This window comes from Tenrec ecaudatus, chromosome X (genome assembly GCF_050624435.1).
Source record: "Tenrec ecaudatus isolate mTenEca1 chromosome X, mTenEca1.hap1, whole genome shotgun sequence".
Lineage (NCBI taxonomy): Eukaryota > Metazoa > Chordata > Mammalia > Afrosoricida > Tenrecidae > Tenrec > Tenrec ecaudatus.
Genome location: NC_134548.1, coordinates 82,215,453 through 82,231,478, shown reverse-complemented (window position 1 = coordinate 82,231,478; position 16,026 = coordinate 82,215,453). Strand labels below are relative to the sequence as shown.

General features: G+C 42.0%; 1 long non-coding RNA gene across 1 annotated transcript in view; it reads right to left on the bottom strand.

The window, feature by feature from the left end:
* LOC142434549 (uncharacterized) overlaps positions 1-16,026 on the bottom strand; it is a 106,549-nt gene that overhangs the window by 39,500 nt on the left and 51,023 nt on the right. The gene's annotated exons all lie outside the window — the stretch shown is intronic.

Genomic DNA, 16,026 nt, shown 5'->3' with positions numbered 1-16,026 from the left:
GTTTGAAGTTAAGTCTTTTTTGAGTATTTAAAAAATAATTATACCAATGAAACTACTCTCTCAAGGAAAATATTGTCATCATTTGTAGACTATGTAACCTTCAATATGTGCTAATTTTTTGTCCCTTTTTCTAATTCAAATCAGGAATTTTATTTAAAAATTAAACAATTGGCCTTTAAAAATGAAATGCTGCCTGCCAGGCAGTGCTGAGACCTTTTTAAAAAAAGAGCAACTTGTCGGATTATATCAGACTATGCTTGGATCCCAAAGATTATAAAAGATTTGCTTTTAGTGTTCCTAGTGTTAATTTTAAAGAACAAGTGGAAAGTCTTATGTCAGGGGATGTCTAATAGCATCACCTTATGTCAAAAGTTTGTAACTGCAGCTATAAAGTCAGTAAGAACTTCTGAAACATCGGTGTATATCATTCACTACATGGATGATATTTTGATGGCTCATAGGGACCAAAAGGTAGTTCTCTTTATCTCTGACTTATTATGAGAAACATTAAAAAACCATGAGTTAGTTATAGCAGAAGAAAAATACAAGTTATTGAACCTTACAAATATTTAGGACATATGTTATAGAAAGTTTTTGTTAAACCCCAGAAGATAGAAATAAGAAAACATCACTTACAAACTTTAAATGATTTTCAAAAATTATTAGGAGATATTAATTGGCTTAGACCATATTTAAAAAGAAGTACTGGAGAGCTTAAGCCTTTATTTGATATGTTAAAGGAGATCCTGATCCAAATTCTACTTGGGAGATTTCCCCTTTAGCAGAACAAAGCTTAAATTAAGTACATTTACATATTCAAGAACAACAAATTATGTACATTAATTATGGTAAACCTTGGTACTTTTACATCTGGTGTATTATGGCAGGAAGGACCATTATTGTGGGTATATTTAGCTTCTTCAAGAAAAAGAGATCTAATACATTATTTTAAAGAAATAACTGAATTAGTGATGAAAGATAGATCCAAGTCTATTAAATATTTTGGAAAAGACCCTAATTCTATAGGCCCCAAACTTCTTTCTTATGGGAAAGTTGTGATTCATGGGAATTAGCATTTGCTGGATTTTGTGGATTGGTGAAAAATATTTATCCTCCAGATAAATTGTTATAATTTTCTAAAAAACATTTATCTATTTTCCCCAGTATTTGTAAAAATAAACCCATACCTCATACCCTTACAATATTTACTGATGGTTTCTCCAATGGAACTGCAGCTATTTCTTATGAAGGACATACTATGGTTAAAAAATTTCCTGCTCAATCTGCAGTTAGCTGAGCTACATGCAGCCAAAGCAGTTTTTCAATTACATCTTTGGCAGATGGGTGTTACTCACATTCCTTCATTTGGTAAATTGAGTTATTTGCATGTTATGTTGGACACTTACTCTGGATTTATTGTGGCCACTCCTGTGACTGGTGAAAAGACGTCTTTAGTTATTCAGCACATGTCACGTTGTTTTGCTATAATTGGTGTACCTAAATGCTTAAAGACAGATAATAGATCCGCTTATATTAGTAAATCATTTGCTCCATTTTGTGTCACTTCTCAAATTAAACACATAACTGAAATCCCTTATAATCCTCAAGGCCAAGGTATTGTGGAATGTGCCAATGTGACTATTAAGTGACATTTAGATAAAATTTAAAATGGGAGAGATATATACTTCTACTCCTCACAATTTAATTAATCATACTTTATATATTTAAACATTTTTTGAATTTGGATGTATACAGTCAGTCTGTTGCTGACTGCCTTTGGAAAAAGATTCCCAAACATAAAGACAAAGCATATGTAATATGGAAAGATCTACTTAATGAAAAATGGCAAAAGCCAGCTCCCTCCTGATTTGGGGGCGAGGGCATGTTTGTGCTTTCTTCCACAGGATGCTGATGAGCTTGGTGGCTGCCTGAACCTTTGGTGCAGGTTGCAAACCATGCAGATGGTAATTTTCCTCCAAGTGTTTCTGAGGACTTCACACAGTGAGCAGTATTAGGCTTAAGTTCCTGATCCACCACTCTTACATCCTGCTGTCTGGGAAGTCTGGAAATCACCATGTGGGTTAATGACTCACGTCTTCCCTAAACAAGGTGAAGGAAATGCAATCTCATTCACTCCCACAGTCTTTTTCTCCTTGTGGACTAGAGACTCAAAAGAATAATAAAACCATATTGTGGAGATAGTGTCTCATGGACAAGCCCATCCAGTATAACATCACAAAAGAGAGATATATCATCGATTGGTCCGGCAACCAGGACAATAATCAAAAAATATTGCCAAATGGAAAATAGAGACTACTTTGGAAATGTGAAGCTATGGACACTTCCTCCTGTGTAACATGGTCTTATGTACTTTTGGCAGGGAATACTATAGATCATGATGATTGTAAGTTTAACATGTCTTGTAATAATTGTAATTAGTCTAATTGTGTTACCTGAACCCCTGAAGGTATTGTCATTGCTATTTTGTATCAATCTTCTTTTGTTATGCTGCCAGTGAATATTACTGGGCCTTGGTATTCTAAAAGATGGTTACAGGTATTAGAAGAGATTGAGAAAGCATAAACCAGACCTAAGTGTTTTGTAGGTTTGCTTAGAGCAAGTATTTTAGCTACATTGTTTAGTTGCTACTGCTATTACTGCAGCAATTGTACTTTCACTATTTAATTATCCAAAACTGTGACTAGTGTGTTGGGTACTCAAAAAGATAGAACGTTAGAACAAAAAGTTAATGCTCTTTATAACATGGTCACAGCAAGTGTGTGTATTGTTGATCTTATGCATACTTCCTATGATACTGTGCAAGGTTATGGTTAAATTATTGGCCTTAGGAACAAAACTTCATGAAATGCACCTGCGCACTTCGCCCCCTCCCCAAACAGGGGTGTAAGGCAGAGGCTGGTTAGTCAAAGACGGGTAAAATCGAGTCTGAGTCTCTCAAACTAAGACAGGTCATAGTCGCCTGGAGGACTGTGACTGATGACGGGTAAGGGAGATTTCAGGACTCGACGACCTAAGCCAGGCACAGTCATCTGCTGACGTTTTGAGTGAAAACGTCTTCAGTAAATTAAAAAGGGGGGGGGGGGAAGATGTTAAAGGCCATTAAGACTTCAACCTTAAAACAGCTGAAAATCCTCATGACCTGTGTCAGTGTTTGATTTCTTCTGTGGCTCTATCAAGAGCAAGAAAGTATGCAAGGTCTAGGAAAAACAGGTGTTTTAATTTTCTCAAGGATGTCTGGCATAACAAAAGATAAAGTTGCTATGTGTATCAAATGGGCTTGCTTAACAGTGAGATAATTAACACTGGGTTGTTTCTGCATGAATATAAGGAATATAATGATATTATTATTGTTATTTTTTAAAATTTTGAAATTTATTGCCTTGTTATCTGCAATGTCTCCAAACCATGCTAGCACGTATTACTGCACAAGTTCATCTGAACAGCCTTGAGTTGAACCAAGTTCATGGAGTTATCCCCCTCCACAAGCCTGAAGGACAGGCAGTCAATGACGGGTAAAATTGACAGTGTCTGCAACAATGAGATCAAGCATAACAATTGTGAAGATGGAATAGGACTAGGAAGTGTTTGATTCTGTTGTACATAGGGTCACTATCAATTGGAACCAAATTGATGGCACCTAGCAACAACAGAAATAATGTAAGTAACGGCTGGTTTTAGAGTTTTCCTAATATTTGATATAGATTCTCTGAATCTCCTTTTAAGCACTAATTTTGATGAATTATGCAAATTTTTGTATAATTTAATTTAGTTACCAATATATTTTTATATATCTTGAGACTCCTCTTGAATCACATTATTTAGAAATGTGTTTACTCCAAATGTTTTTTATATTTCCCAGCTATTTTTCCTTTCTTGAACTTTTGTAATTTTTTTGTGATACGAGAGCATACTTTGCATGTTTTTGAGTGATTTTTTAAAAATCATTTTTTGGGGGGCTCATACAACTCTTATCACAATACATACATACATCGTGTCAAGCACATTTGTACATTTGTTGCCATCATTCTCAAAGTATTTTCTTTCTACTTGAGCCCTTGGTATCAGCTCCTCATTTTTTCTCCTCCCTCATGAACCCTTGATAATTTATAAATTATAATTTTTCATGTCTTATGCTGTCCGATGTCTCCCTTCAACCACTTTTCTGTTGTCCATTCCCCTGTGAGGGGATTATATCGAGATCATTGTGATCGGTTCCCACTTTCTACCCCACCTCCCTCCACCCTCCAGGTAAAGCTACTCTCACCACTGGTCCTGAAGAGATCATCTGTTCTGGATTCCCTGTGTTTCTGGTTCCTATCTGAACTAATGTACATCCTCTAGTCTAGCCAAATTTGTAAGGTAGAATTGGGATCATGATACTGGGAGGAGGAAGCATTTAAGAACTAGAGGTAAGTTGTATGTTTCATTGATGCTATATTGCACCCTGACTGGCTCGTGTCTTCCTTGTGACCCTTCTGTAAGGGGATGTCCAGTTGCCTACAGATGGGCTTTGGGTCTCCACTCCATACTCACCTTCATTCACATTGATATAATTTATTGTTCTTTGATACCTGATACTATCAACACCCCGTGATCACACAGGCTGGTGTGCTTCTTCCATGTGGGCTTTGTTACTGCTCAGCTGGATGGCCGCTCGTTTGTCTTCAAACTATTGTTTATAAAAATTAAGGTGGTTTATTATTTGTAGATTTTCAATTTTTTGAAAAAATACTACACTATATTTTTTGTTTGATTATTTTAGATTTATGAGATGTTTTGAAATCCAGAAGGCTGGAGTTTATTAACATGAATTTCATTCTTTCCATTTATTGAAGTCCTCTTTACTTTGAAAAGCAACATTTTATCATGTTAAGTCTACAGCTTTGGTATTTTATACTTTTTGAGAATATCTTTTTTTCACTTGTCTTTTTTAGTTTTATTGGCATATAATACATATCTCATACAATTCAGTAGTTCAGTCATATTAAGAAGAATTGTGCAATTAATTTTAGAGCATTCTCTTCTTTCTTGGACTCGTTGTTAGCTCCCCGTTTTCCCACAGCCTCCCTGGTTATACCTGTAGGTAATTAATTCAGTTTCTGTCTCTATATATTTACTTATCCTGTATTTCATATATAGACACACCCAAAGAATTAAGAAACAAAAATACTCAACAGTGACAAGATAAAACAGGAAAAACCTCAATTGAAAAGAAAAACAGAATGTGTTTTTTAAACGGAAACAAATTTAAAATGAATGCAAAGAGAGGTCAGATTATAAGGTGTTACATTTGAACTTAATTGTATCTACCACAATCACATTACATTGCACTGTGCCTGATAGCAAAGTTATTTACACCCCTCTACCATGGTCAGAGGGGATTCACCAGAGGCATAATCCACATCGGGACACTGAAAATGGATTTTTGTACTTCTACTGTTATCCATGGCCTTCTGCAAATCTGCTCAGAATTTAAGTTCTAACACTGTTTCCTCCTCAAAAACACCACCAAGAAAACATTCTTACAGATGAGGACACTGAGGCTCAGCAAGGGGAAGGAAGGGTCTTGCCTGAGCTCAACAGCCAGTAGCTGAGATGAGTAGAGCTAACCTTAGGGCCAACTTCTACTTACACAGAAGACCACGTTAGCCAGGCCCAGAAGCCAGTCTCCTCTGCATTGCTCTGTAATGTTTCTTTCTTGGTATTCCCAGCTCCCCCAGGCCTGTGGGTGCCGGCCTACCTGGACAGGATGGCTCTGCGTTCAGCTTGGGCCTGGCTGTCCTGTCAGGTGGGCATCATCATGTCTCTCCAAACCACCTCTCCCAGCACGGCATTTTGCATAGAGCTCAGTGAGTGCTTGGAGCATTCTCCCCCAGGGTCTTTGACCATGCACTTCTCTCTCTCAGGCTCCGAGGAGTTTCTGATTTCAAATAATAAATAACAAGCCCGAAGGCCTGCAGAGATGTGGGGAGGGGGACGTGTAGCAGCCCCGACGCCTGAAGAGGCCTTGGATCTCACTCAAGAGTTCCTGACATCCTGGTTGACCTTTTCCCAAAGGAATCTACGCTTGCACTTCTCTGGCCCACTAGGCAGTAAATCCTCTCCACATTCACTAGCATCAGCTGTGTCTGCACCTGCGTCCTCCATTACTCCACTGGAGGCTTCTAAGGCTGCCGATTCGATTCTGGGCATTCTAGTTCTGATCTGTTTCAGTAAAGGTGACCGCCAAGACAACCCCAGAGGAGAGTCCATTATGAGTAGAACTTGGAGTTGGAGTGGACTTGACGCCACCCAGCCACAACCAGCTAACTTTTTGGGTGAAGTTTCCATTCCAGCCCTTTGCCCACTTTTAAGGGAGCTGTCTGTCTCCCTTGACCGTTCTATATTTCTTTAAACCAAGAGAGCTGCATTCCCAGTGTGATCAGGGAAGCAGCCTTGCTTCCTGTTGGCTAGGCCCCCACCAAGGATCTTGCAGGACAACCAGGTCCTGCCTTCTAGACTCCGACCCGTCTTGGATGCCCCTGCCCCACAGCACGATCCTAGGAGGCAGAGGATCCAGCCTGATAGCCTGAGTGGCCAAAGGCAGCTGAGGAAATCGGGTCCTGCGAAGGTCCTGATGGGAAGAGTGACCCTGGGTTTCCCCAGGCTATGGATTACTGAGAAAGAGCCGACTAAAATCTCCTGGGAGGGAAAAATAAGACACACACAAAAAAAAAAAAAAGAGAGAGAGAGAAATTCTCCCATCTGTTGAGTATTAACCTCTGAACCATTTAACCAAACATTGGCGTCTCCTGTTACTTGATAAGGTGTATCCAGAAAAGCGGGATGAGAAAATAGGGAGGTTATTCTTTTAAATGACCTCAGCAGGGGGGTTGTGTCTGCTGCAGGGCTTGGAGGGTCCGGGACATCCCATCACCGCCGGCACACTCACGGACAGGTGTGAGGGCTTCCCTCAGCCTGGGAGTTCAGGCCTTCGCAGGCCTATAAAAAACACCTGAGGGCCTTTACAATCAAGTCCATGCACTCAGGCTCCTGCTCTGAGCTAGCACGGCGGAGAGGGGTGACTACAGAGCAAGGAATGGTTGGTGTCACCCTCACACGCCAATGTCCAACGCTTTTCTACAGGGACAACCCCTCTCAGTCTTCCAGAGGCTCTGCGCGCAGACTTCGGAGATGCCGGCGACCCCCGAGGCCGTCCGGGCCGCGCCAGCCCCTCCTGGACACGCACCACGGGCCGACTAGCAGTCTAGACAGATAGGGACCTCCAGGGCTGGCGAGCTGCTTTCCACTTGCAGCTCGAACCTGCCGAAAGGACAGCAAGCCCTGGACAGAAGGCTGGGCCTTGGCTGCTCTTTGGTCCAGCTCCCCTCTACGTGGCCCCTCTGCTGCCCTCCAACTGCCGAGCCCCACCTCGGCGTCTAGTCCCTTCCCTTCGCCGAGCCTCAGTTGCCCCATAGGTCAAGAGCTGGAGGCGTCGGTCTCTCAGGTCTGGTCACCATGGTGGTGGTAGGTTTCTGGAGTCGGTAAGACCTCGGTTCTTGACTTCCCACTTTGCATGGTGAAAGCATTCACGCCGAAGCCTGTTTTGTAATCCAAGCGGGGTTTTTTGTTTTTTTTTTTGCTTTTTCTTTTCTAAGCGGGTTTTTACGAAGGACACAACAAGATGCAAGTTTTACAGTCTCAAAGGGGTTCACAACTGGGCCTTAGCAACCACATGGAAAAGAGCACGCACACATGTAGATCTTGCACGGGGGTTGGGTGGGACCCCAGATCCCGGAAGCCCAAGAACCCTAGAAGCTGAGGGCATGTGGGCCAAGAGGCAGTGGCCCTGAGTAGGCCCCGATGGGGCCATGTACACTCGAGTCGGGGGGCCAGAGAGAGACCCTCACCCTCTACCTGCCTCTGACCAGGAGCTGGTAAGAACTGATAATATCTTAAATATTATATCATTGATTTTTTCAGATTTTCCACTACTGGCATATAGAAATACAACAGCATGTTGTATGGTAATCTTATACATGATTGTTGAAATCATTTATGAGCTCTAGTATTTTTTATGTATACTTCAGGATTGATCAATGTCACATACAAACATATAGATAGATAGATAGATAGATAGATAGATAGATAGATAGATAGATAGATAGCTTTCTGTCTGATTTAGTACCTTTCTCCTTTATAATTTTTTTCTCCTGGAAAACCAAAAAACTGAACTCACTGCCATGGAGTGGATGCGGACTCATAGTGACCCTATAGGACAGGGGAGAACTGCTTCTGTGAGTTTCTCTAATGGTCTGGGGTTTCAAATTGCTGACCTTTTGGATTGGAGCCCAACATGTAACCACCACACCACCAGGGCTCCCATTTTCCCCCTAGAATATCTTGTTAAATGCTGAAATAGAATGATAAATGCCAAAAGGAAGCATTCTTGCATTCCTGGGGAAAATGTCACTTGTTCATGGCATATAATCCATTTAATATGCTGCTGAATGTACTTTCCTAACATTTTAGAATACACCTGGTCGCATAGCTGAACAGTAGAGGGTCATAATTTGGCATGGGAATTTAAAGTCGGTTTTGGTTGGTCCACAGCACATATTAATTACACATAGGGATGGTAGTGGTTTTTAAAATTGTTTTTCCATTTTCTGTTGTCTCTCATGTAGTTTATACAAGTAATTGTTCTGTTAACTGAATACTACTCTAACTGCAAAAAAAATCCCCCCACAGAAAGGTTACAGGGAAGGGACAATTCAACCAGGGTGCAGTATAGCACCAACAAAACGCACATATCATTCCTCTCGTTCCTGAATGATTCCTCCCCACCATTGTCATGACCCAGTTCCACCTTTTAAATCTGGCTAGATCACAGTACACACATTGGTCCAGCTAAGAGCTCTGGACACATGGAATTCAGGACAGATAAACCCCTCAGGAAATGTAGAAGGAGTAGCAGTATCAGGAGGGGAAGACAGGACTGGGAGGGGAGAAAGGGTAAACCCATCACAATGTTGGAATATATGGCCACCCCTACCCCCCCGGACAAAAAAACAGAAATGCGAGTGAAGGTAGACAATGTAAGACATGAAACAACAATATATAATTGATCAAGGATTCAGGAGGGTGGGGGAGGGAGGCAAAAAAGAGAAGCTGATACCCAGGGCTCAAGTAGAAAGAAAATGTTTTGGAAATGTTGATGGCAACATATGTACAAGTGTGCTTAATACAATTGAATGAAGGATTGTTATAAGATTTGTAAGAGCCCCCACTAAAATGATTACTACATCAGAAAAACCCGTAAAAGACAAAAGCAGCTGCTCTGTTGACATCCTTAATGCTTCTCCCTCACTGCCGCCCAGAGGAGCCTGACTCAGAGTAACCCGATCAAGTGTAGCTACTACACCCATTGGACTCCCTTAATACCTCCCATTTTTTAAGTTAAAAAACTAAGACCTTGAGGACTCAGGTGTGTTAGAGCCAAGTCCCCTTACATATATTGTTATTAGAATAAACACATGTTCCAGCATGGGAGGATTTGCGTTTGCCAGCCTTGAGTTGCCAGCTCGAACTGCAGGTCCTTGCCCGCTAGCACACAGCCATCTGCAGGGCCTCGCCAGCCTGGCCTTGAAGTGAAGAGATGCACCAAGGAGCTGGCTCTGCTGGAGCTGCCCCAGAAGACTGATGTTTGCATTCTTTTGCCTTTTGTCTAATTGGTACCTGGACTTTCTTTGATCGTTTTTATTTCATTTCTCTTGCTCTTCAGAAATCAGTGTGGCTCTTTGTTAAGGACTGTGTCTCCGCCCAAGCTTGGTGCTCATTTTTGCATACATGTACACGATCGAGATGCTCCTTGCTTCATGCATAGCACACTCACAGCCCCCCAGAAATCCCCCACATCCAGCCTTATGGTCCTGTATTTGCTGCCTCCTGGCACAGGAACTGGCTAAAAAGAGCGTCTCATATTTGGTGGGATTCAAGACCAGGGATGCACAACTTATATATTAACTAACTATATCGAGTGTGATTCTTTTAGAACAATTTATTACTAGATTTAGCAATTCCCTGGTTACTTTACCCAGTTTGCTTCCAGAGCTCAAAAAAGTGTTAAAAGTAGCCCTTTGGGGGCAGTGCTAATTTGTGGAGGCAGATCCCTTTTTTTTTAAATTTTATTTTTATTTTATTTTAACAATTTATTGGGGCTCATACAATTCTTTTCACAATTCATACATATACATACATCAGTTGTATAAAGCACATCTGTACAGTCTTTGCCCTAATCATTTTTTTCTCTTTTCTTCTTTTACATTTTATTAGGGACTCATACAACTCTTACCACAATCCATACATATACATACATCAATTGTATAAAGCACATCCATACATTCCCTGCCCCAATCATTCTCAAGGCATTTGCTCTCCACTTAAGCCCCTTGCATCAGGTCCTCTTCCCCCCCCCCCTCCCTCCCCATTCCCCCCTCCCTCATATGCCCTTGGTAATTTATACATCGTTATTTTGTCATATCTTGCCCTATCTGGAGTCTCCCTTCCCCCCTTCTCTGCTGTCCCTCTCCCAAGGAAGAGGTCACATGTGGATCCTTGTAATCAGTTCCCCCTTTCCAACCCACTCACCCTCCACTCTCCCAGCATCGTCCCTCACACCCTTGGTCCTGAAGGTATCATCCACCCTGGATTCCCTGTACCTCCAACCCTCATATGCACCAGTGTACAGCCTCTGTCCTATCCAGCCCTGCAAGGTAGAATTCGGATCATGGTAGTTGGGGGGAGGAAGCATCCAGGATCTGGGGGAAAGCTGTGTTCTTCATCGATACTACCTCACACCCTAATTAACCCATCTCCTCTCCTAAACCCCTCTATGAGGGGATCTCCATTGGTCGACACTTGGGCCTTGGGTCTCCACTCTGCACTTCCCCCTTCATTTAATATGATATATATATACATATATACACATACATATATACATACACACATACACATACATACACACACGTATCTTTTTTTTTTGCATGATGCCTTATACCTGGCCCCTTGGGCACCTCGTGATCGCACTGGCCGGTGTGCTTCTTCCATGTGGGCTTATTGCTTCTGAGCTAGATGGCCGCTTGTTCACCTTCAAGCCTTTAAGACCCCAGACACTATCTCTTTTGATAGCCGGGCACCATCAGCTTTCTTCACCACATTTGCTTATGCACCCATTTGTCTTCAGCGATCCTATCATGGAGGTGTGCAGTCAATGATATGATTTTTTGTTCTTTGATGCCTGGTAACTGATCCCTTTGGGACCTCTCGATCACACAGGCCCTTTTTTTTTTGGGGGGGGGGGCTCTTACAACTTTTATCACAATCCATCCATTATGTCAGTCACATTTGTACATATGTTGCCATCATTTTCAAAACTTTTTCTAATTGATTCCTTGGTATCAGCTCCTCACGATGCCTTGATAATTTATATTTTTTTTCATGTTTTACATCAACCACTGTCTTCCTTCACCCACTTTTCTATTGTCCATCCCCCAGGGAGAAGGGTTATTGGTAGATCATTGTGATCAATATCCCGTTTTTGACCCCACCTTCCCCTTCCCCCTTCCTGAGGGGTGGAACCAGATCTTTAAATTCCTTAAGCAGTCTTTTTGTTTTTTAAATTTTAACTTTTCCTTTAAACTCCTCCCACCCAATCCAAGCCTTTCTCAAAATTGCCTCTTTAGAAGGCTATTGTTCGGAACCATTAAGGCAAATTGCGCCCATATGATTCAGGTTCCTGGAGGCATTCCAAAATACTTTTCCCTCCCCCTCCCATCCTGTAGAAAGCAGGAAGAGGCGCTGCCGCCATGGAGACTGTTACTGGTAACAACTGCAGTTCAAAGCCACCTGGAGAGAAAGATGACGTGTTCTACTCTGAGAGTTACAGTCTCAGAAGGCCACGGAGCTAGTGCTCCCTATCACTTCCTCCAGGAACTCTTGGTTACTCATCAGTGGGGAGGCTAGTGGGTGCCCTCTTGTGTCCTGTGCCGGAACTACCCAAGAATAGCTCTAGCTGAAAAGAGCTCTCTTATTATTTGGTGGGACTCCAGACCATGTAGTAATTAACCACACTAAGTGCGACTGTTTTAGAAAATTTATTCCTAGACTGAGTAATTCTCTGGTTACTTTAGCTCTCCAATTTGCTTCCAGAGCTGCAAAACTGTTAAAAGTAGCGCTCTGAGGGTAGGGCTCACCTGTGGAGGCCGGCCTTTACAAGTCAATAAGCAGCCTTTTTGTTTTTTAAATTTCAACCTTTCCTTTTAAGCTCCTCCCACCCCGTCTTACAATCGCCTTTTATTTGCAACCATCAAGGGGAATCCTTCCCATTTTCTTTCCACCTACCAGCCTCTCCAGGGAGAAAGGAATCCCGGTGCAGGCGGTGCTATCACTGGCACATTTCGCAGTTCAAAACCACCACTTGCTTCTCGGAAGGAAGATGCTGCGTTCGATTCTTGCACCGTCAGTCTTGGAAACCGAGGACTGCTGTTCTGCCATGTCGCATTGGGCCGCCCTGCATTGGAACTGACTCAAATGAAGTAAGTTTTGTTTGGGGTTGTTTTTTTTTGTGGGGGGGGGGAATCAGAAGCCAGGGTCAGGGTTTTCTGTGAGGTTCCGAGGTTGCCCTAAGTTTCTCTGGTTGCCTCCAGGGAATTATAAAGAGTGTGATCCCACAGAGCACCAGAAAAAGCTGAGCTTATTTGCCAAACTCTTTAGCACAAAATTTAGGTAACAGTAAGGGGAGGTTTCCCTGCTGGGGAATTTGAACAATTGAGTGTTTCCTATGCAATTAGCTCAATTGGTGGTGGGGAAGATCCGGCCTGTGCGCTGTACACAAAAAAGCAACAAAAAGACACTCATAGTCATTGAGTCACTTCTGACCTGTAGTGAGGACTGTGAGAGGCGCAGGTCTCTCCTTTAGGAGGTAGGTCTTTCGTTCAGGAGGTAAAGGCTCCAGGAATGGGGCCCACTCACTAAGGAGAGCCCTTCCAGTCCTCACATCAGGGGTGAGTTAAAGGTTCGATTCCTTTGCTCTTCCAAAAATGATGCGCTATATTTCTAAATGGCCCCTGGGAAAAAAGTGGTTCCCCATTCCTAGTTTATGCTACCTGTTTCTCTCCATGCCTGCGAGTCGCCAGATTCTTAGCAACCCTCCTCTAGTCCAGGATAAATCTGGGGTTCTGCGGCCGCAGCTCTTCTCGGAGTAGAACCTATTGTTGGCGGTTTCCTACAACTGACCTCGAGGTTAAATTGTTACCAGGACCCCTGGTTTCTACTTTGGGACCACAAATATTTCTATCTTGTTTTTCATTTGTTCATCTTTTGATTAGATGCTTTGTATCTTTAAATGACTTCTAGAATTAATGAGTTAAATAGTTCTACCATAGTGCTCATTTAATTTTGTTGTTGTTCTTCCTCGTTTGAGGAAGGTGTGAGCATTCAATTCTTTATGCCGCTCCTCAAAATAACTTTTCATAGTGAATTCAGTTCTGTTCCTCTGTAATTGTTGTTGTTGGCATAATGCGTTCAGTGTGGCCAATATCAGTGTATTTTCTCCCAGTAGCACTAGTTACTGGTATGTGATAAATGTGATAACAGCAGCTTCACTGGATTGGCTACTTGCGAGGAAGTTGGCCTGCAAACCTATGGAGCGCAGGGGAACATAGTCCGATCCTGCCATCCTCGCTAACAGGAGCAGAGGCAGTGCAATCAAAACATGAATGAGGAAGAGCTGCCTTCTCAAAGTAGAGCTGGCTGAATAGTATGGATGGAGGAAAGCCTTTCAGACTTTTGCTTGCTGATGGGGCACAACTCATCACTGGTTTCTCCAAAGAAGGAAAAGTGAAAGAAAGAACACTTAAAGGATAATGGCAGAAAATGTTCCAAATTTACATAAGTCTGTCAACCTCTATCAAATATCTCAACAAAATTCAAGGAGAAGACACCCAGGAAGTGCTACAGTGAGCAACAGTATAATCAAGCTGAGAAACTACACATGGGAATTCAGACAGCTGCAAAATGAAATCGTATAGTCACATAGAGGCTTGTCAATAATATTAGGGGCTGCTTTCCCCTCAGAAGTCTTGAAGGCCAGAAAGCAATGAACAGGATATATGTTGAAAGTAATGAATTTTTGATCCCAGAAGTTTGAATAGAAGTATGTACCAAAAAAGGAAAATGTTTGTCCTGCCAGAACTTAGTCCGGCTTGAAAAAACCTTGGCTTCTAATAAACTGGTTCAACGCTGGTTCATCGCTTCATTGCTAATCCTCTGCTGCCATCTGCTGGCTCCCAGCAAATGCTTGACTCTTTTTGGTTCTAGTCTTGCAGGGGGAGGGGAGGGCAGCCCGAAGCAGCAAAGTAACAAAACTAGAAACACAATCTGATTCTTTGAAAAAAGAAGACCTAAGGATCTCTTCCTCCTTGATAGAATTTGTGTTCTGTGACACACGTTTGGGAGCCCAAGGCCGGATGATTCGAATTATGCGTGGACCATCCTCATTGGTGCTCAATGACACTGAGCGTGTCAGATTTCCTCTTGGAGTCTCGGTTTCCACAGAGTTCCAGTGGAGCCCAGTTTATAAAAGCTCTTCTCGCTTTTTTGATGAACAAATGATTATGTCAAAAAGTCAGATTTATCACTAATTTAACTTCAATCAGATGTTCCGTTTGTGAAAAATCCTCTGCCCAAAGTGGCAAAAAAAAAAAAAAAGCATAGAAGATTTCAATGATTGTAGAAAATTCTCCTGGGCAGAGCTGTATTGGAAGTTTGACCAACTGATGATTTCTTTGCAAGTCCTCCTGCAGTGGTTTCGGGCCCAGGGTGTGAGCCGTGGTAGAGGCCCGCTGCTGTCCTTCTCTGTCCTCTTCTGGGATTCTCATGTGGCCTTTTACACCGAAAGCTAAGAAATTACCCCACAATCTCAAACTACTAATCAACTCAAGGAAGGGCACCAGTTCCTGTATATCTTTTGCTCAAATTAAGGCAAACTCTTCAAGACAGTGTGGCAATCTGCTCCTGGAAAACATGAAGGTGGTCCATAGTGCTTGCACCGGGGTAGGCCATCACAACACGGATGACTCCGTTTCCTTCAAGTTTCCAGAGCTAACGGCTGTGCTCTACGATTGGACGTCCATGTTTTTCGAAAGGCTCTTCTTGAAAATTCGGTTCCAGTCAGAAATTACTTTTTTGTTTGTGTGAGGTGAACTTCTTTCTTCTTTATCACTAGACTCCAAGACCAATTCAGTTTTACTTTTCTTCCTGTCAAAATTTATTGATGTCTTCTGAAAATTATTCCTTTTTTCTTCAATCATTCCCATTATAATGCAAAACTTTTCATTTGGAATAATCACCACATTCTTATGTTAATGAAGAGAAATTAGAAAAGAATGGATCCTATAATAGAGGAGCACCTTCCATAATTCTTCATTTGAGGGTCCTAAATACTGCTTAAGTGGTAGTACTTAGGGTAGTGGTCACACTACCCGGTTGATAGCTGGGTGACTTTGTACTCTTACTCCTGAAGTCATCTCCATTCTCTCATTGGAGATAGCTCCATGGTTTCTGCGATCAATAACAGCCATTGATGAGGTTTCTTTGTAATTCATCTGACATCTTCCTAACACTGACTCTTTCACTATTGTTAAAATATTTCCACTGATACATAGATCTGATACATGGACCAATGGACCAACCCTCGATCATCCATTTGATGCTACCTCACAGTGAATGTATTCTATATGTTCTCCGGAAGTTCTCTGAGGTCGTGCCGATAAAATAGCTCTTCTCCTGTCTTGTGGGATTGGTTGGTTGGGTTGTATAGGTTCGTTGGTTGTATAGGCATCCCACAGATGTTTTAATAGCTTTCAAACTAAGAACAAATAAAAATGTCTTCCTCCATTATTTGGTGTCAGAGTTGTTCTTTGAAATGTCTTGTTTTTCTCTATCATGATCTCAAAGTCTTCACCT